Here is a 22,738-nt window from a genome sequence, read left to right as displayed (position 1 = left end):
TCCCTCCCTGGCTTCTTTTTTCGTGGAGGCTCCCAGAATTCCCTGAAGCTGTTATACCCAGGGTTTATTATGGTGAAGGATGCAAGTTAAAATCAGCAAGGACAGTGGGGATGAGCAGGGTCCAGCCTCCTCGGCTGTGGCAGCCCAGGAAATCCCACCTGAGTCCTGAAGTGCAGGGTTTACTGGGGTCTGTCACGTCAATGTGGGGACCGCCATGTGCCTGACCTTGGCCTCCAGCCCCCGGAGGACTCAGGAAGCTCCACCATGTATCACGCTGTCAGCACAGACCAGCCTGGAGCAAGGCCCACGGAGCACGGACACTCCTGTCAGACTCAAGGTGACATCTGGAGCCAGGACAGAGACCCGGCCTCTCTGTGGGCAGGTGAGCCCACACCGCACGGGCCCTGGTGCAGTGCCCGTTCCGCATGGTCAGCGTGGGTGCATGCAGGTCAGCCAGTGTCTGTGTGTCTCAGGCTATGACCACCGACCACACTGTCCTGCTCTGCTCACAAGAGCGAGGCCAATGGAGGGACGACGGGGGTGGGAACAAAGCCGGGTCATGGTCCGGCTGGGTGAGAAAGCGTCCAAGGAGTGAGAACCCGGCTGCCCTTGCCTGGTGAGCCGAGAGCGGACGTCCGCCCTGTGGTCAGTCCATCTCCCCACATCCCGAGGTAAGGCTGCCTTTCCTGCACCCTGGGGCAGGGTCATGCCTGTGTATACAGCAGGACGCACAGCAGTGCACGCAGCAGGCCTGATGCCTGCCCTTGCCATGTACTTGGGGGCTTGGTGAGGATGGAACATCCCAACAGGATGTGGGCCGACCCCGGGGAGGATGTAGGGGTGAAGCGTTTGGGAGCCTCTGGAGGGGATCCTCACCTGTCTGCACAGGTGGACTGAGGACACAGACCGAGGGTGGGCAGGCGGGGAGCCCAGTCCTGGGTCATCCCTGAGGCTGGAAGAGGGGTGTGGAGCTGGGGGTGATCACAGGGCAGTGTGGAGACAGAGCATCCAAGGCAGCGGGGAAGGTGAAGACTGTGCCCGACGGGAGGACGGAGAAACCAGCAGGCGGCGCTGCAGGCGTGGGTAGCAGGGTTGCTCCCTGCAGGGCAGCGCCAGAGCCCCGCACCGTTGGAAACCCCACGGTGTCCAGACAGAACCCCAGAGGATGGGGGCCGGATGGGCGGGAAGAGTTTGGAAAAGTCACCCCATCTCCACATTTCCGGGGGGAGCACGGCTTGGAATCTGTCAGGAGGATGAATGGGAAGGGGGGAAAGGAATGAAAAACAAGCTCTACGTGCTTGGACAGCACATACCACTCTAATTTCCCATCAGGAAGAGGAATTTCCCAAAGGCTCAGGCCGCCCCTGTAACCAGAATGGGGCTTGAAGCAATCCTGCCACCTTGGGGCCGGTTTCAGAAACAAGTTGAAGACAGTTGCTCAGGGGCACTGCAATCCACCACGCCTGCAGGGTTGTAAATGACAACTATGGTGGGAAAATGTCTTGGGGTAAGTAACTGAAAAGGACTTGAAAACAAAGCAGAATTGCAGGAACCGGATTGCAAGAGGTAGATTGGACTCGCCGTTAAAGCACATGAAAGCTGCTCAACATTGCCTATGATTCAGTTGGCCAAAAAGGGCGTACAGGTGTAAATCCATACACCCTTGTGCCAGCCAAACATGCGGGAAATACAAATCAACACTACAAAGATGTGTCATTTTGCCCCAGTCAGAGTGGCCATCCTCACAAAGTGTAAAAACAAGAAATGGAGGAGAGGATGTGGAGAAAACGGAACCCTGCTATGCTGATGGCGGGAATGTCCATTGCTAACAGCCACTCTGGAGAAGGGTATGATGTTTCCTAAAATTTCTAAAAAAATAGAGCTATAGGGACTTCTCTGGTGGCGCAGTGGTTAAGAATCCAACTGCCAATGCAGAGGACACGGGTTCAAGCCCTGGTGCGGAAAGATAACACATGCCGCGGAGCAACTAAGCCCGTGCACCACAACTACTGAGCCTGTGCTCTAGAGCCCGTGAGCAACAACTACTGAGCCCGTGTGCCACAACTACTGAAGCCCAACGCCTAGAGCCTGTGCTCCACAAGAAGAGAAGCCACTGCAATGAGAAGCCCACACACTTCAACGAAGAGTAGCCCCAACTTGCTGCAACTAGGGAAACCCCGTGTGCAATAACAAAGACCCAACACAGGCAAAAAAGATTAATTAATTTAAAAAAAACAGAGCTACAGAGCATACGGCACTTCCACTCCTGGGTATATATCTCGGGATAACCATAAATCCATAGGACACAGGCACTTCAACTATTAGTGCAGCCCTTTTACAGGAGCCTTGACTTGGAAACAATATAAATGTCCTTGGAAGGAAAAAATGGATAAAGAAGGTATGGTACTTCTGTACAATGGAATATTACTCAGCCATGAAATCAATGAAATAAGGCCAGTTGCAGCAACTCAGATGGACATAGGTACGATCATTCTAAGTGACATAAGTTAGACACAAAAAGACACAGCATATAACTTATAGGTGGAATCTAAAAATGGCTACACATGAACTAAATTACAAAACAGAAACAGAGTCACACATTTAGAAAACAAACTTATGGCTGCTAAAGGGGAAAGGTGGGGCGGGGTGAGGCATAAACCAGAGGGTTGAAATTAGCACAGATGCCTTCCAAAGACCAAATAGGTAATCTACAAGACCTACTCTAGAGCTCAAAGGACTGGACTCAGCACACTCTAGTCACCAGAAAAGAATATATACGACTGATAAGAATCTGAAAAAGAATTTATGGATGTCTCTCTGTAAGTGAATCAAGTGGATGTGCAGCAGCAAGAAAGACAGCATTGAAAATCAGCTATACCCCATTATAAAAATAAATTACAAAAAAAACCACAGAGAGAAACTGTTACAAAATTCGTTCAGGGGCTGTGATGCACCCTGGATTGACCACATCTAGACCCACAGCTGGATGGGTCCTAAGGCTGGACACTCGTGGGGCTGAGAGGCTTGGTGAGGATGAGTCAGCAAATGCAGCCCCTTTAGAGTAATACTGCCTGGTCCCCATTCCATGGATCCCAAATCTCCAGGTGCACTGGACCCTTCGTACAGCTAAAACATGCATGGGACACCCAGAGGATGGTACACCGTCGGATCGGGAAGAGTTTGGGAAAGGCACCTCATCTCATCTCCTGGGGCTCGGGTTCCCTCCTCCAGCCTCTTTCCTAACAATCTCCCCACTAGGGGAAGTCAGCACCTTCAACATCCTGTTTCTCACTGTTTTGAAATTGTCTGGAGGATGAAGCAGAAGTGGGGGAAACAATGAGAGACAAGCTCTAGGTGTTTGGAAAGGTAAATGACACTCTAAATTCCAATTAGGAAGAGGAATTGACCAAAGGCTACCTTGCCCCTGGAACCAGAATAGGGCTTGAAGCAATCCTGCTGTTTTGTGGCCAGTTCCCAAAAGAGCAAGTTGAAAAATGGAGCTCAGGGGCACTGCAATTCACAAACCTGCAGGATTGTAAAAGATTCCTAACGTCAAAAAATGCCTTGAGGTAAGTCATGAAAAAGGACTTGAAAGCAAGGCAGAAGTGCAGGAATGGGATTTCAAGAGGTAGATGGGACTCGCCACTAAAGCACATGGAAAGGGTCAGAACTTCTCCAACGATGCCGTTGGCCAAAAAGGGCGTATGCGTATTCAGGAAAAACTCATACGCCCTTTTTGGCCAACCAAACAGTCGCACGGTGCAAATCAACACTACAAAGAGGTATCACTTCGCAGCACTCAGAAGGGCCTTCCTCACTAAGTGTGAAAACAAGAAATGCAGGATAGTCCATGGAGAGAAGGGAGCCCTGTTACCCTGACTGTGGGAATACAAATCGCCAAGGGCACTCTGGAGAAGTGTATTGTGTTTCCTAAAAATCGAAGAAACAGAGCTACAGAGCATAAGGCACTTCCACTCATGGGCATATATCTTGGGAAAACCAAAATTCAACATGACATAGACAACCCAACGTTTAGTGCTGCTCTGTTTACAAGAGCCTCGACTCGGATACAACTTAAATGTCCCTGGAAGGAAAAGATGGATAGGGCTTCCCTGGTGGCATAGTGGTTGGGAGTCTGCCTGCCGATGCAGGGGACACAGGTTCGTGCCCCGATCCAGGAAGATCCCACATGCCGTGGAGCAGCTGGGCCCGTGAGCCATGGCTGCTGAGCCTGTGTGTCCGGAGCCTGTGCTCCGCAACGGGAGAGGCCACAAAAGTGAGAGGCCCGCATACCAAAAAAAAAAAAAAAAAAAAAAAAAAAAAAAAAAAAAAGATGGATAAAGAAGATGTGGTATTTATGTACAATGGAATATTACTCAATCATGAAATCAATGAAATAAGGCCAGTTGCAGAAACTCGGGTGGACTTAGGTACGATCATTCTAAGTGACCTAAGTCGGGCAGAAAAAGTGACTTATTATAAGATATCACTTATAGTTGGAACCTAAAAATGACTACACATGAACCAAATGACAAAACAGAAACAGTCACACATCTAGAAAACACACTTCGACTGCGAAAGTGGAAAGGTCGGGTAGGGTGAGGCATAAACCAGGAGGTTGAAATGAGCACAGATACCGTTCCATACACCAAAGAGGTAATCGACAAGACCTACTCTATAGCTCAAAGAACTGAACTCAGCACACTCTAGTCACCGGAAAAGAATATATACGACTGGTAAGAACCTGTAAAAGAATTTATAGATGTCTTTCTGTAAGTGAATTAACTGGATGTACAGCAGCAAGAAAAATAGCATTGAAAATCACCTATACCCCATTATAACAATGCATTCCAAAAACAAACACAAAAACAGAGAGAGAGAGAGGGAAATTCTTACAAATTCGTTCAGAGGCTGTGATGAAACCTGCATTGACCCCATCTAGATCCACAGCTAGACGGGACATAAGGCTGGACACTCATGAGGCTGAGAGTTTTGGTGAGGATGGGACAGCAAATGCAGCCCCTTTAGAGTAATACTGCCTGGTCCCCAGTCCATGGGTCACAAACCTCCAGGTGCAGGGGAATCTTCCTACAGCTAAAGCATGCATGGGACATGCAGAGGATGGTACACCGTCGGATCGGGAAGAGTTTGGGAAAGGCACCTCATCTCCTGGGGCTCGGGTTCCCCCCTGCAGCCTCTTTCCTAACAATCTCCCCACTTGGGGAGGTCAGCACCTTCAACATCCTGGTTTTTTTGTTTTTTGTTTTTAACATCGTTATTGGAGTCTAATTGCTTTACAATGGTGTGTTAGTTTCTGCTTTATAACAAAGTGAATCAGTTATACATATACACATGTTCCCATATCTCTTCCCTCTTGCGTCTCCCTCCCTCCCACCCTCCCTATCCCACCCCTCTAGGCGGTCACAAACCACGGAGCTGATCTCCCTGTGCTACGTGGCTGCTTCCCACTAGCTCTCCACTTTACGCTTGGTAGTGTATATATGTCCAAGCCACTCTCTCACCTCGTCACAGCCTCCCCCTTCCCCTCCCCATATCCTCAAGTCCATGCTCTAGTAAGTCTGTGTCTTTATTCCCGTCTTACCCCTAGGTTCTTCATGAACTTTTTTTTTTCTTTCTTAGATTCCATATATATGTGTTAGCATACGGTATTTGTTTTTCTCTTTCTGACTTACTTCGCTCTGTATGACAGACTCTATGTCCATCCACCTCACCACAAATAACTCAATTTCGTTTCTTTTTATGGCTGAGTAATATTCCATTATATATATGTGCCACATCTTCTTTATCCATTCACCTGTTGATGGATACTTAGGTTGCTTCCATGTCCTGGCTATTGTAAATAGAGATGCAATGAACATTTTGGTACATGACTCTTTTTGAATTATGGTTTTCTCAGGGTATATGCCCAGTAGTGGGATTGCTGGGTCATATGGTAATTTTATTTTTAGTTTTTTAAGGAACCTCCATACTGTTCTCCATAGTGGCTGTACCAATTCACATTCCCACCAGCAGTGCAAGAGAGTTCCCTTTTCTCCACACCCTCTCCAGCATTTATTGTTTCTAGATTTCTTGATGATGGCCATTCTGACTGGTGTGAGATGTTATCTCATTGTAGTTTTGATTTGCATTTCTCTAATGATTAATGATGTTGAGCATTCTTTCATGTGTTTGTTGGCAGTCTGTATATCTTCTTTGGAGAAATGCCTATTTAAGTCTTCTGCCCATTTTTGGATTGGGTTGTTTGTTTTTTTGCTATTGAGCTGCATGAGCTGTTTTATTCAAAAAGAGACATGTACCAAAATGTTCATCGCAGCTCTATTCACAATAGCCTGGAGATGGAAACAACCTAAGTGTCCATCATCGGATGAATGGATAAAGAAGATGTGGCACATATATACAATGGAATATTACTCAGCCATAAAAAGAAACGAAACTGAGCTATTTGTAATGAGGTGGATAGACCTAGAGTCTGTCATACAGAGTGAAGTAAGTCAGAAAGAGAAAGACAAATACCGTATGCTAACACATATATATGGAATTTAAAAAAAAAATGTCATGAAGAACCTAGGGGTAAAACGGGAATAAAGACACAGACCTACTAGAGAATGGACTTGAGGATATGGGGAGGGGGAAGGGTAAGCTGTGACAAAGGGAAAGAGAGGCATGGACATATATACACTACCAAACGTAAGGTAGATAGATAGTGGGAAGCAGCCGCAGAGCACAGGGAGATCAGCTCGGTGCTTTGTGACCGCCTGGAGGGGTGGGATGGGGAGGGTGGGAGGGAGGGAGATGCATGAGGGAAGGGATGTCGGAACAGATGTATATGTATGACTGATTCACTTTGTTATAAAGCAGAAACTAATTTAAAAAAAAAGGGGGCCATCCTCACAAAGAGTAAAAACCAGATATGCAGGACAGGGCGAGGAGAAAAGGGAGCCTTGTTACGCTGATGGGGGAACGTAAATTGCCAACGGCCACTCTGGAGAAGTGTATTGTGTTTCCTAAAGCATCTAAAAAACAGAGCTACAAAGCATAGGGCACTTCCACTCATGAGCATATATCTTGGAAAAACCAAAACTCCACAGGACGCAGGCACCCAGACGTTTACTGCTGCTATGTTTACAAAAGCCTCGACTTGGGTATAACTTAAAAGTCCTTGGAAGGAAAAAATGGATAAAGAAGATATGGTACTTATGCACAACAGAATATTACTCAGCCCTGAAATCAATGAAATAAGGACAGTTGCAGCAACTTGGGTGAACTTATGTACAGTCATTGAGAGTGAAATGAGTTAGACAGCAAAAGAAACTTATCATAAGATATCACTTATAGGGGGAATCTAAAAATCGCCACACATGAACTGAATTACAAACAGAACACCATCACACATTTACAAAACACACATATGGCTGCTTAAGGGGAAAGGTGTGGTGTGGTGTTGCATAAACCAGGAGGTTGAAATTGGCACAGATACCGTTGCATAAACCAATAATGTAATCGACAAGACCTACTCATTGCTCAAGGAACTGGACTCAGCACACTCTATTCACAGAAAAAATATATATCTGACAACTAAAAACTAGAAAAGAATTTATTGATGTCTCTCTATAAGTGAATCAAGTGGATGTACAGCACCAAGGAACACAGCATTGAAAATCAGCTACACCCCATTACACAAATAAACTACAAAACAACAAAAAGACAATGAGAGAGAGAGGAATTCTTACAAAATTCGATCAGGGACTGTGATGCAACTGGACTGACCACATCTACACCCACAGCTGGATAGGATGTAAGGCTGGACACCCTAACCCTAAACCCTAAACCCTAAGCCCTAAACCTAACCCTAACCCAACCCTAACCCTAACCCTAACCATACCCTAACCCTAACCCTAACCCAACACTAACCCTAATCCTAACCCCAACCCTAACCCTAAACCCTAACCCTAACCCCAATCCAACCCTAAGCCTAACCTTAACCCCTAACCCCTAGCCCTAACCCTAACCCCTAACCCCTAACCCGTAACTCTAACCAAGTTCACAAGTAAACTTCTTGCCCACCTCGAGAGAGTGATTTAATTTTAAAGAGTAAAGACACAATCAGCTCAGTAATTGGCCACGGGGGCTTGAGGGGCCAAGGCTAACCTGAGCTGGAGGAATATGGATGCCTGCCTGGATGCTCAGAGGCCAAGGGCTGTTCTGAGACCTGCTTGTACACTCATGCAGATGGAACAAAGGATCCATCCAGTCCCAGGAGGGCCCCACCAGCCCTCAAGAACACAGCACCGGACCTCCCTGGTGGCGCAGTGGTTAAGAATCTACCTGCCAATGCAGGGGACACAGGTTTGAGCCCTGGTCCAGGAAGATCCCACATGCCACGGAGCAACTAAGCCCTTGTGCCACAACTACTGAGCCTGAGCTCTAGAGCCTGCGAGCCACAACTACTGAGCCTGTGCTCTAGAACTCGCGAGCCACAACTGCTGAAGCCCACGCACCTAGAGCCTGTGCTCTGCAACAAGAGAAGCCACTGCAATGAGAAGCCCCCACTCGCCGCAACTAGAGAAAGCCTCCACATAGCAATGAAGACCTAACACAGCCAAAAATAAATTAATTAATTAATTTTAAAAAAAGGGCAGCACCTGGGGCTGGCAGATTGATGCACCAAGTCTTATATAAACACACACACATCTATTTAGTATCCTGCATGTCAGGGCCATGCTGGACCTGGGGCTGCCCAGACAGAGTGGGGCCTGCATCACCCTTCCCAGGAGGGAGGGTGGAGGGAAACCCTGCATGACCTCTGAGGCCCTAAGAACCCTTGACTAAGGCTGAGCTCAATTTGAAACAGTGATTGACCAGAGCAGACCTTTCATTCATCCATCAATCAGAATCCAGGGCAGGAGGAGCAGAAAACAACGGCCGAGCTCAACCTTGACGCTAATCCCGACATGGATCCTCACCCTAAACTCTGATCCTGACCCTAAGCCCTGACCTAACCTTAGCCCTAACCCGTACCCTAAACCTGTACCTTATCCTAACGCATACTCTACCCGTATCCTACCTGTACCCCAATTCTAATCCATACCCTAACACCCACTCTAATGCAGAGCGCTAACACCCTGAGACCAAAACCATAAACCTTAACCAATAAGCAAAACCATAACCATAACCAAACCATAAACCATAAAATATATTCATTAACCATACCCATAAATAAGTCATAACCATAAAACATAAACCCTAACAGCAACCATAAACCATACACAGCCCCAGTCCTCACACCAGTCCCAGCCCTAATGCTAACCCTCCAAACCACTTACACCAAGCCAAATCTAATCAAATTATACAAATAAATCTTAAAAAAGAAAACTAGGGAATTCTCTGATAGCCCAGTGGTTAGGACTCTGTACTTTCACTGCCAAGGGCTCGGGTTCGATCCCTGACTGGGGAACTAAGATCCCACAAGCCATGGGATGTGGCCAAAATAAATAAATAAATAAAATGAAATAAAACCACTATTTAAGAAAAGAGATTTAAAAATAAAGAAAAAAAAGAAAACTACCCCAATATAACTTATAAATATGAATGTAAAAATCTATCACAAAATAATAGCAACATGAAACCAACAGACCTTTAAATGGATAATATGCCATAAGCAAGTATCTCTACACCAGAAATTTCAGGTTGCTCAACATATTAAAAGTTAGCAATGTATTGAACCACAGTAATGGTGGGAAGTAAAAACACATGATCATATCAGTTAATGCAAACAAATCTACAACGAAAATCCAGTGTTATTTCATGATAAACACTCAAGAAAGCAGGACTAAAAGGAAATGTGTTCAATATGGAAAAGAGCAGTACAAAAAGCCACAGCAAACTTCATGCTCAACGTTAAAGACTGAAAGATTTACTCCTGAGGTCAGGAGCAAGGCCAGGAAGCTGGCCTTCATCACCGTTACTCAATAGTGTCCTGGAAGTTCTACCCAGACTCCCGAGGAAAAAATTAAAGGCATCTGTGGGTGAGTGGAAAAATTAAAACTGTGTCTCTTCACAGAACATAGGTCACATCATCTTATATATAAAACTACCTATGGGCTTCCCTGGTGGCGCAGTGGTTGAGAGTCCGCCTGCCAATGCAGGGGACACGGGTTTGTGCCCCGGTCTGGGAAGATCCCACGTGCCGCGGAGCGGCTGGGCCCGTGAGCCATGGCCGCTGAGCCTGCGCGTCTGGAGCCTGTGCTCCACAACGGGAGAGGCCACAGCAGTGAGAGGCCCGCGTACTGCAAAAAAACAAAAAACAAAAAAAACTACCTATAATCAGCAAAGAAATTATTTGAGCTAATCAACTAATTAAGCAGTTATAGAACAAAATATCAATTCATGAAAATCTATCTTATATGTATATGCTAGCAAAATATAATCTGGAAAAGAATTTATGAAAACAATTCCATTTTTAATAATGTCAACGTCAATATTTAAGGGTATATTTAATCAAGGTACAAGACTTGTTTTATGTGTGTAAAGTTGTATGTTTGAAATTACTGGAAAGTAAATTATTTTTCAAAATATCATGTATGTCAATAGCACACCAGAAAAGCAGAGAAAACACCAAACTTCCATATAGAAACCAAGCTTTACCCAGATCCAGTTCACCCAAAGTCCACATGTAATACAGAGGCACTGTGGGAAGATTATATTAGGAGCCACTGTCCTCCGTGTTGTGGACGACCTAGATATGGTAGAAACAGTGGGATTTTGGAATTCCAATTTTCCACTTCATTCCACAAAAAAACTATTAGAACTAATAAATGAATTCAGTAAAGTTGCAAAATCAATACACAGAAATCAATTGCATTTCTAAACACTAATAATGAACCATCAGAAAGAGAAAGAAAGCAACCCTATTTACAATTGCATCAAAAAGAACAAAATACCTGGGAATAAAGTTAACCAAGGATGTGAAAGACCTGCACACTGAAAACTTTAAGACATTGATGGAGAAATTGAAAAACACACCAATAAATGGAAAGACATCTTGTTCTTAGGGAACGGAACAATTAATACTGTTAAAATACCCATTCTACCCAGAGCAATGGACACAGTGAGTGCAATCCCTCCCAAAATTCCACGGTATTTTCCCCCAAAATAGAGCAAATCCTCCTAATATCTGTGTGGAACCACAAAGGACTCCAAATAGCCAAAGCAACCCTGAGAAAAGAGAACAGGCTGGAGGCATCTCCCTCCCTGGCTTCACACTACATTACGAAGCTAGTCACCAAAACAGTGTGGAACTGGCTCAAAACAGGCACAGGGACCAGAGGAACAGGACAGAGAGCCCAGAATTCAGCCCACATGGACGGGGTCAGTTAATTTATGACAAAGGGACCAAGGACACACCATGGAGCACGACAGTCCCCCCAGTACATGGTGCTGGGAAAACTGGACACCCCGTAACTCATGCTGGCTACCCTGCACACAAACCTGAGCAAAAGCCCAGCTTTGCACACCAAGCCCTTCCTCGGTCACATGAAGATGGATCCCCTCAGCCGTCAGTCGCCCACAGGAAGCTTCTCCCCACTTTTCCTCACTGTCTCTTCACCTTTCCCTCAAGCATCACCTGGGTCCTCAGGAAACCTAGTTCCCTAGTCAGCGTGGACGCAGCCCCACTTTGTCCTGAAGCCGAAACCCCAGCGAGTCCTAAGGAGACGGAGACCGAGCTCCTGTCAGCAGAGATGCCGAGCCGGGCGTCCCACCCAAGCCCCCGCCCCCGCGCCTGAGGAGGCTCCACTCGTCTCAGCTGCGCTCAGAATCGAGTTCGCAGGGAACGAGCTTGCGCTGTGGGTCAGAGAGGCGAGCTCGGCGCCACCCTGTGGTCAGTGCAGGAAGTACAGGCCGCGCCTCCCTCACAGGTCACTGGAGACAGCGCCCCCTACTGACAGAACTGCTGAATCCATTAAACTGGAAATTCAAACTGAAATGGAGTCTCTATCCCAAAAGTTTTCTAAAATTAGTTAAGGAACAATTAATTGGAAACCATTTGGAATGAAATGAATGTAGATGCAAACTTTACAACTTATACCAAATTCACTCAAAGTTATTCAGAGGCAAATTTTATTTTATTTTAATTTTTAATTTATTTTTGGCTGCGTTGGGTCTTCGTTGCTGCATGTGGGATTTCTCTAGTTGCATCGAGCGAAGCTACTCTTCGTTGCGGTGCGCAGGCTTCTCATTGCAGTGGCTTCTCTTGCTGGGGAGCACCGGCTCTAGGCACGCAGGCTTCAGTAGTTGTGCAGCGCAGGCTTAGTTGCTCTGCGGCATGTGGGATCTTCCTGGACCAGGGCTCAAGCCCGTGTCCCCTGCATTGGCAGGCAGACCCTTAACCACTGTGCCACTAGGGAAGTCCCCACAGACAAATTTTAAATACAACACTATTCAAAATTATAGAAGAAAATTGACATGAGCTTGGGTTTGCCCATGTAAATCATGAGCTTTGGAGTTTTAACACACAACACGAAAAGGCAATCTAAAAATGAAAACAAGGAATAACATGGACTTAATAAAATTAAAGATTTGTACTCTATGAATGACCTTACTCAGAAAATCAAAAGACAAGTCACAAACCAGGAGAAAAATATTTGCAAACACATATCTAATAAAGGTTTTGTATCAAAACATACAAATAACTCTAACACAGACAACCCCATTAAAATAGGGAAAGATCTGAATGGACACCTGGCCAAAGAAGATACACAAAACTATGCCCAGGACTAGGGGGCAGAAAAACAATGGTCCACCTCAACTCCCTGAGACAGTTGTGACTGTGGACTAGTCCTGTCCTTCATGGGGGTCTCAGAGAGATGGGGAGAGAGGACGGGGAAGAGGGCCAGTTATGCTTAAACCTAACCCTAACCCTAACCCTAACCCTAAACCCTAACCCTAACCCTAACCTTGATATTAAAAAGAAATTAGTCAATGAAATAACTATATTCAGAGGTCAAAATAAAATATGACCATCCCAGTATTTGCCTCAAAATTCCATGATAAAAATCCAAAATGTATTCAAAATTAAAATAACTTGTAGAAGAGTAAGGATAAAGTGGTACATGCTTAACCTAGTAAAAGTAATTATAACCCTTGGTCTATAATCATCCTGTATAATGGTTAAACCTGTGAACTCACTCTTTGTGAATGGGAAGAAAACAGGATAACTCTTTTCATCATCTTTGTACCAGAGGAGATGATCCACAAAACACGGCAAGGAAATGACTAGCATAAGTTTGGGAAAGGAAGAAACACAATTTTCCCATTAGATGTTATTATTTTGTGTATATAAACCCCAAATAACCTAGGGTTTAAAAAGTAGAAATAAGAGAGCTTTACAAGGTAAGTGGATAAAAATATCACTATACAATAATCACTTGTATTTGTTTATATCAGAAACAAACTCTATTACAGGATAAATTTTAAGGTTGAGATACTCTAAATAGCATAAAAGTATCAAATAACTTTAAATACAAAAGACATGAGAGCAGTAAAAGTATATCAATTTCTTAATATTAAAACCCTAAATAAATGTAAAGATACAATACATTCAAAGACTCAAAGCTTTAATATGTTAATGATGACAATTTTTCAGAAATGATAATATGGATATTATAGAATCCAAATCTAATTCTGAGAAATGATTTTCCCAACTGTAGAATGTCTATGATATGCATAATGTCAAGAATAGTCAAAGCAATTTTTAACAGAAGAAAAAAAATGTGTAAACAATTTTTCCAGGAGGTATCAAGAGAAATCATTATAAAGCTAAATCATTAAATACAATCGTTTTGGTCCAGGAGGCCCCTACAAAACACATTAGAATTCCTGGAGATCACCCTACACATTTTTCTAGTCCTGATATATGATGCAGGAAGAAAGAAGAGAAGTGGGAAGAGTCTTTCACAAACACAATGTTCTTTTCTACAAATGATCTAAGATATTTCTGATATAATGCCATCATTTTTATATGCATTGAACATCTAATTATAAAAACAAATCTATTAAATACTTTGGAATTAATATAGGGAATATCTTCAAGAGTTTAGGCCAGATACATTTCCCTCAAATGTTTAAAAAAACAAGTAAAGATAAAATATTAAAAGATTTGACCACATTAAAGTTAAGACTACAAAGCGAGTGTAATAACCAGCCCTACAGAGGAGGAAGATATTTGCCACAAACATAACTGCAAATTCTGGTGTGCAGATGCATTAGGGTATGCAGATGTGTTTAGGCTAAAAGATAGTAGAGTTAAGTATAAACCAAAGGAAAACAAGGGAAAGAAAAACAAAAGGACAATAAATACTCCTCTGAAAATAGAGGATGGTGGAAAATCATGGAAACAGCAGAAATATGGTAATTAGTAGCAGAAAGAGAGAAGGGTGATGTACATTGCAGAAGTAGATAAACGGAAGAATGAAGAAAATGACTTGAAATATTAATTCATAGGAAAAATGATTGGATATATACTTAAAAGAAACAAAAGACTCTAAAAAAATGAGTGCATGAAAGTTGAAGAGAAAACACAACCAAGAAAAGAAGCAAGGAATAGAAATACAACAGGGGTAAAGACACACTCTTAAGGTGTAAAGGGCCAAGAAGAAATAATAAAAGAAAAAGGACAAAAAGGTTATGCAATCAATACATGATATATTTTGATCTATAATCAAGTATATTTGATTACCTTAATTGCATGGAAGAGATTTTTGGTTTTTTTGAAAATGAACAAATATTAAAGAAGAGAAATAGAAATGACCAGGGAAACCAAGAAAGAAATTTAAACAGGAAAGAAGAATTTAGTTAAAGGGGAATTACTAGTAGAATAGAAAAAAAGATAAACAGAAGAAATTTTTTAAGTTGCTATAGTAAAACCACAATGTAATCGTACCATAAAAAATTAATACAAAGAAGAAATTGAAATAGAGGGGGGAATGCAAGATTTATGAGCATGAGTTCAGATTTAGAAAGAAGAGAATAGAGTGAGTAGGAGAGAGTCTAGAAAAGGCTTAGCGTCTCCTTCACAGCCCTGAGACCCCAGGCACACCAGCATCCTGACCAAAGCCAGTCTCCGCTGCCCAGGTGCAGGAGGGTAATCTCATACGCTGTGCTGAAAAGCAATGACCGGATGCCAGAGTTATGGGGAAGGGGCTGTGTGATTTCATCTCCCACTGGGCACTAACTAGTTTGTTATCCAAAATGGAAATGGCCTTGTGTACAGGGACTCAATCTGGCATGCCCAGGGAAGCCTAAACTGCCCTCCCTAGACTCAACAGTTTCAAGTGTGCAATTACCTTCTGAATTGATAGATTGTTCCTGAGTTGAACTAAGCTTGGTAATTATTTCTCAGGGTTCCAGAACAATGCTTGGAAGGTAATCATAAATTTAATTCTCTCAGCTGACAAACAGTATGCCAATATTCAGTGTTACACTGGCCACCATGTAGCATCCCTGAGGCTGGGGTGGTGACTATTCACAGCTGAATTTCAAGTTTCTATCATTTCCATACAAAATAAGCGTATTGCTCTTTCTTGCTCAATGACCAAATCCTCATTTTTATTTGAATTCCCAGTACATACTCAGTGATAGAACTCATGCAGTTTTAAACACATGAAAAATTTACATTTTAAAATTTAAACCTTTTATTTTGAAATAATTGTAGATTCACAGGAAGTTGTAAAAGTAGTACAGAGAAGTCCCATTAACCCTTCACCCAGTTTCCCCAATGGCTGCATCTTTCATAGTTATAGTACAATATAAAAATTTTTGACATTGATGTAATGTCTATGTATGGTCACATCATTTTATCACATGTGTAGATTCATGTAACCATCATCTCCATCAAGATGCAAAACTCTTGGGGATTCCCTGGAGGTCCAGTGGTTAAGACTTGGGCTTTCACTGACGTGGACCCGGGTTTGATCCCTGGTTGGGAAACTAAGATCCCACAAGTCGTGGTGTGGCCAAAAAAAAAAAAAAGAAGAAGAAAAAGAAGATATAAAACTGTTCCATCCACACAAAGATTTCCCTCATGCTACTACCTCCTTATTCACTATAATTTTGTTTTTTCAAGAACATTATCTAAATATGATCATATAATTTTACAGCATACAATCTTTTGGGATTTGCTCTTATCACTTAACATTATTCTCTGGATCCACTCAAGTTGTTGCATATCTCAAGAGCTCAATCCTTCTGCTTCCTAGGGTTAAGTTGGCTCTTCTTTTTCTAGACCCTTAGGGTGTAAAGTTATTCACTGGACTGAGAGCTTTCTTTTTTTTAATATTCACATTTACCCTTATAAATTTCTCTCTGAGCACGGCTTCACTGTTTTGCACAAGTTTTGGTGTATTGTTCTCATTTTCATTCTTCTCTAAGTATTTTTTATTTTTCTACATTGCTAAAATATACATAATACAAAATTTACCACCTTACTAATTTTTAGCTTACAGTTCAGTGGCACTGAATACATTCATCATGCTGTGCTGCTATCACCACCATCCACCTCCTGATGGATGGAACCCCTTTATCTTGTGACACAAACTCTATACCCATTACAGGCACACCCTGGAGATATTACAGACCTGACTCCAGACCACCTCAGAAAATAGTCACATAAAACGTTTGGTTTTCTAGAGCATATAAAAGTAATGTTTAGGGCTTCCCTGGTGGTGCAGTGGTTAAGAATCTGCCTGCCAATGCAGGGCACACGGATTCGTGCCCCAGTCCGGGAGGATCCCACATGCCGCGGAGCAGCTGGGCCCGTGCGCCATGGCCGCTGAGCCTGCGCGTCCGGAGCCTGTGCTCCGCAACGGGAGAGGCCACAACAGTGAGAGGCCCGCGTACCGCAAAAAAAAAAAAAGTAATGTTTATACTGTAGTCTAGTGTATTGTAGAAATATGTCTTTAAAAAAGTACATACCTTAATTACAAAATGCTTTATTGCTAACAAAATGCTAACCACCATCTGAACTTTCAGCGAGTCATAGTAGTAACGTCAAAAACCACTGACCGCAGATTATCATAACAAATATCATAACAGTGAAAAAAAGTCTGAAGTGTTGTGAGCATTACAAAATGTGACACAAGATGAGTAAATGCTGTTGGGAAAATGGCACTGATAGACTTGCTTGACAGAGTTGTCACAAACTTTCCATTTGTAAAACAAAACAAAAAGCACAATATCTGTGTAAAGCGAAATAAAGTAAAGCACAATAAAACCAGGTAAACCTGTAAACTAGAACACCCCACTCTTCCTTCCTCTCAGTCCCTGGAAACAACCATTCTACCTTCTGTCTCCATGATTTTGAATACTTTAAGTAGCTCATATAAATGGAAACATACAGAATTTGTCTTTTTGTGACTGGTTTAATTCATCTAGTATAATGTTGAATAGAGTGCTGGAAATGAACATCCTTGTTAATCTTTTCATTGAACAAAATTTTTGTTGCATTAACTTTCTCTATTGTTTCTCCTTGTTACTGACCTTAGGGAGAAAGTATTCCTCTTTTGCCATTAAGTATGATGTTACCTGTAGGTCTTTTGTAGATGCTGTTAAACTGAAGCAACTCTCTTTTCCTAACTTCCTGAGAGGTTTTACCATGGACAGGCATTACATTTTATAAAATTGTTTTTCTGCCTCACTTGTTTGTTATGACTTTTATTCTTTGTCTCTTTGAACTGATGGTTTACAATGAAGATAAATTATACCAATTTACTTTCAAATGCTTACTAGCCTTGCTACATTTCATAAATTCCACTTAATCTGTATATAATTCTTTTTTATATTGTTGGACTTAGTGTGCTAATATTTAGTTCATGAGTTTTGTATCTAAATTGGTAAAAGATATTGGTCTGAGCTTTCTTTTCTTGGAACGTCTTTGTTTGGTTTGGGTAACAGAGTTATATTAGCCTCATAAAATATGGTTTTAAGCATTCCTTCTTCTCCGTAATGGAAGAGATTGTAAAATTCATGTTCAGTCTTTTTATATGTTTGGAAGACTTTTTCTGTGAAACCAGCTGAGCCCAGAGATTTCTCTGTTGGGAGCTACTTAATTATAAATTCACTGTCTTTAATGGACTATTCAGATCATCTAGCTCATTTGTTGAGTTTTGGTATTTGTGTTTTTTGAGGAATTCAGCATGACTGTTTCTTCTAAGTTTTAAATTTATGAGTGTAAAAATGTTTATAGTATTTCCCTATTAGCTTTTTCACAACTGGAGTTTCTTTCTCGATATTCCCCATCTTGTCCTGACATAGATGATTTGCATGTTCTTTATTTTTGTCATCCTTGTTGGAGGTTTATCAATCTTATTGATTTATTCAAGGAATCAGATTTTAGTTTCATTGATTTTTCTCTATTGTTTTCCTATTTTCATTTACTTCTTCTCTTACAGTCATTATTTCTTTCCTTCTGCTTGCTTTAGATTTATTTTTCTTTTCTTTTTCTGGTTTCTTATGGAAGAAGTTTAGATTAAATGTTTGAGATCCTTTTTCATTTATAGTGTACTCTGTAAATTTTCCTCTCCTTCCTATTATTGAGCTTATATTGTGAAGTTATTTCTAAAATTTGGCCATTGTGTTTTTTCAGTTCCAAATTTTCAATTTGGCTCTTCTTTATATTTTCTACTTCTTTTGCTGAGACTTTCTGTCGTTCTATCCATTTCAAGGGTCTTTGTCACTTTGCGTTATAAAATATTTATGGTGGTTTCTTTCAAGTTTTTTATTAGATAATTCCAAAATCTGGGCTAACTAAATGTTGACTTATGTATTTTTTCCCATGTGAATTGAAGTTTTCCTGATTCTTCTGAGTAATTACATGCTAAGTGAATATGTCATGTAACCAGGACATTTTCAATATTACGTTATGACCTCTGGATCTTGCTGAAGTACAATGGAATATGAGAAAATGTTTGTTTTAGCCAGCAACTGACCAAGTTATGTCCAGGCCACAGTTCTGGCCAGACTTCAGTGGGTTCTGCTTTCAATGTCAGTTATGTTTTCAAAGGCTTGACTCTTTGGATTTGTCACATGTGTGTGTCACCCAGTGGCCACTGTGACACCTAGGTAGAGGTCTATCCTGTAGTTATTCTCAGAGTCTGTGGTACATTCCTAAGGTCACATTCATGCATGCACAGCTCGAGGGCAAGCCAGGAGTTCAGCAACAAGCTTATAACGTTCCTTTTCTGAGATCCTCCCTTTCTGGATGTCCTCAATACTTTCTGGGTCCCTAGAGCTCTCTTTTTTTGGCACTCCAGCCAGAATGCTAGGACTTGATTTACCCTGCCCTTCTGCACCTTTCCTGTGACTGCATGTGCATCTGGGACAAGTGGTAAGAAGATATAGAAAAAAAACAATAATATGTTACTCATCCTCTTGGGACCACATCTCCTTTAATCTGAGTGGAATGGATCCCTCAGAGTTTTAGGTGCACATGATACCTCTACCGTCTATGTGTTGACCTGGTTACTGTCCAATAATAGAATTTTCTGCAACTCAATCAATTTTACTGATCAAGAAAAGAATATTAGGAGAGGAAGAACATACGCAGGAGAGATTGGCAAGACCTTTGTGGCCACTGTCTGTTATTCTGGAATTCAAGAAAGTGGTCTGGGTTATAGATCAACTACAAGTAGTGTTTGGGTCATAGACTAATAGGAGGGTGGAGGGAAGAATGCATCACAGTAAAGTAAAAGTGAGGTTGGAGCCCTACATAATTAAATGTTAGGGCAGAAATGGAACTATATACATACAATGCTAGCAAAAGTCTTTGGAAATTTTTAAAAATAGCTAGGAAAATGTCGTGCAATTGAAGCCGTGATAACAGAGTTTTTCATTAAAAACAGCAATCAAATATCACAAAGATATTGCGGAACAGGCATTGAACATTGATTGAACATTGAACATTGAATATTGATTAGGACAATGTATTTATCTCCCAGCTCACCAGTGAAGGTTTGAAATTAGATGAATCTGGGTTCAAGTAATAATACCAGCAACCACACGCACAGTTTATGTAGACACAGGTGTTTGTTTCTTGAAATTCAGTTGCATTACCTGCAAAATAAAGATAACAATGCAAAGTTTATATAACCAAGTGAGGAAAATGAGCTCTGTGATATCGAATGTCTTACATACTAGATCTTGCATTAATATAAGATTATATTCCTAGATGGTAAAAATTATAGTGAAGAAAATGGGAAAGGGTGTTAAAGGAAGTATTATAGCTAAAGAAGTAGGTTTGGTCCTTGTATGTTAGAAAAACTCTTTAAGTAGCTTTGCTCTGAAAAACATTCAATTGGAATAGAAACACTTGGGTGATGCTGCATAACCAAATGAAAGATAAGTGCCAATAAGAGAGAACTCACTATTTTATTGAATGAGAAGAATATTGTTGATGAGAAAGATTTTAGATACACAAATTGAAAACAATCTACATAAATAAGCTCATCAAGTAACTTTATCACAATAGCAACCATCAATTCTATCCTTAATATTCCATGAATCTAATAAATCAGATACTGAAATAAATTTAAAAAACAAAAAAAATTGTCCTAAAAAATCAATAGGTAATGGCTCTCAGGGATATTTTAACCAGACTACTTAAAAATACAAGAGTATAGTTGAAATTAACTCTAATGTTTAGGAGAAAAATTGTCAATTGCCAATTGCAAATTTGACCTTTGGGAAAGGCCTAGAATTTCCCAAGAGAAAGCCTAAATGAATAGGGATAAAACAGGAAGCTCACCTCCTCTGAGCCCTGGATTCTTTACCGTAGAGATCTTATCAATTCCTTGCTTTCAGACTCCTGAAACACGACTCATGGTTGGAATTCTGAGTAGCTGAGAAATCTCTTCCTATGAGACAGAATTATTACATTGACATTTTCTTCCCATTGGGGCTCAACTATTGCCAATTTTTATTCGTATAACAGAGGTGTGGTCCTCTTTAGACTGTTGTACAAAATTTCTAAGAATTAGATATTCAACTGATACCATTTTGGAAATTTTCTTCATCTCTCAAGTTGGCATTGGGAATCTGGGAAACCTGTTCGTATTAATATTATACACGTGCATTTAAAAAATTCATCCACACCAGAAGAAGCCCACAGATATGATTCTCATGCACCTAACCCTAGCTAATATCCTGACCATTATGTTCAGGGGCATTCAAGATGCAATGTCATCTTTTGGAATTTGGCCTATAATGGGTGATATTGGCTGTAAATCATTGTTGTACATTTCTAGGGTGACTCAAGGCATTTCTCTCTGCACAATTTCTATCTTGAACACTTTTTCAGCCCATCAAAATTAGCCCCGGAAACTCTAAGTGGGCATGGCTCAAACCCCAAACCTCCACATGCGTTTTGCCTTCATTCATCTTTTTCTGGGTCATCAACATGCTCATCTACATCTGGATCATCACAAACAATGAGGCCGTCACCAACGCCTCAGCTGCTCAACCTGGCTATTCTCTGGCTACTGTAAAACAAAGCGAGGGGATTACAGGGAGTCAGCAGTATTTCAGAGTGCCATGCTCATCCAGGTTTTCCTCTACATCAACCTCACGGTCTGGACCAGTGGCTGCATGGTGATGCTCCTCTACAATCACCACAAGACAATTCAGAATCTTTATGGCAACCATCTTTCTCCCAGGCCATCTCCTGAAACCAAAGCCACCAACACCATTCTGCTCGTAAGCTGCTTTGTCTTCTTTTGTGGGACCAACGGCTGTCTTACCACTTACTTGTCCTTAAAATCTGAAAGTAACATGTCGCTAGAGAGCATCACTGGATTTCTGTCCTCTTGCGACCCAGCCATGCGTCCTTTGGAGATGCTGAAAAATGCCAGTAGAATTTCCTGCCTCAACTCCTCCCCTGCCAAGATGAGAATGCTCTCTAATAAAAGGGAATTAATAGTGATGGCATGGTCACCACCCAGCCTTCCTCTCAATAGAAGGATACATTGCCATAAAAGTGTTTTGAAAGAAAAGACACAGTATTGAAAAGTTGTTTTTTTTTTTTTATTCTGTCTCTGGGCTCTACTCAAAAGGTAATAGAAAAATATAGTTAAAGTTTAATTAACCCTGTGAAAACTATGTCTGCTGCAGGATTCCTCTGAATTTTATCAGATTAAGAAATCTCTCTTCTATCCCTACTTTGCTAATAATTTTTCATTATGAATGTGTTTTGAATTTTATCATTTTTACATTTTTAAAAATTATATGATTTTTACCCCTTTCCTACTCATGTGGGCAATTTACTTCCCCACTGCATTTGAGTAGTTTATATTTAAATGTTTATTCAGTCTTTTAGTCCTGGAATTCAAATATACCTGTTGATGATATTTTATTTTTACATATCACTGATTTTAACTTGCTGGTATTCACCTATAATTATTTTTTCCACAATGTCGTTGTATACTTTTGGTACATTTATATTGGTTCAATAAAACAAGTGGAGAATGTTCTCTCATTTTTTATTCTCTGAAAAAATATGAGAGAATATCCAAGGGTGCCTCCTACTCACGGCCCCAAGAGGAGTCCTGCCCTGCTCGCTCAGGTCTGGATGTCCTCCTAGGGTGACGGCCCGTCTGGACCATCTGCTTGGCTCTCCCGGATGCTGGAGGATGACCCACACTCCCCCCATGGCCGACACCAGGGAAGGGCCCAG

The sequence above is a fragment of the Hyperoodon ampullatus genome (genome assembly GCF_949752795.1).
Source record: "Hyperoodon ampullatus genome assembly, chromosome: 5".
In the NCBI taxonomy this organism is placed as follows: domain Eukaryota; kingdom Metazoa; phylum Chordata; class Mammalia; order Artiodactyla; family Ziphiidae; genus Hyperoodon; species Hyperoodon ampullatus.
Note: the sequence above shows the minus strand (reverse complement) of the source record.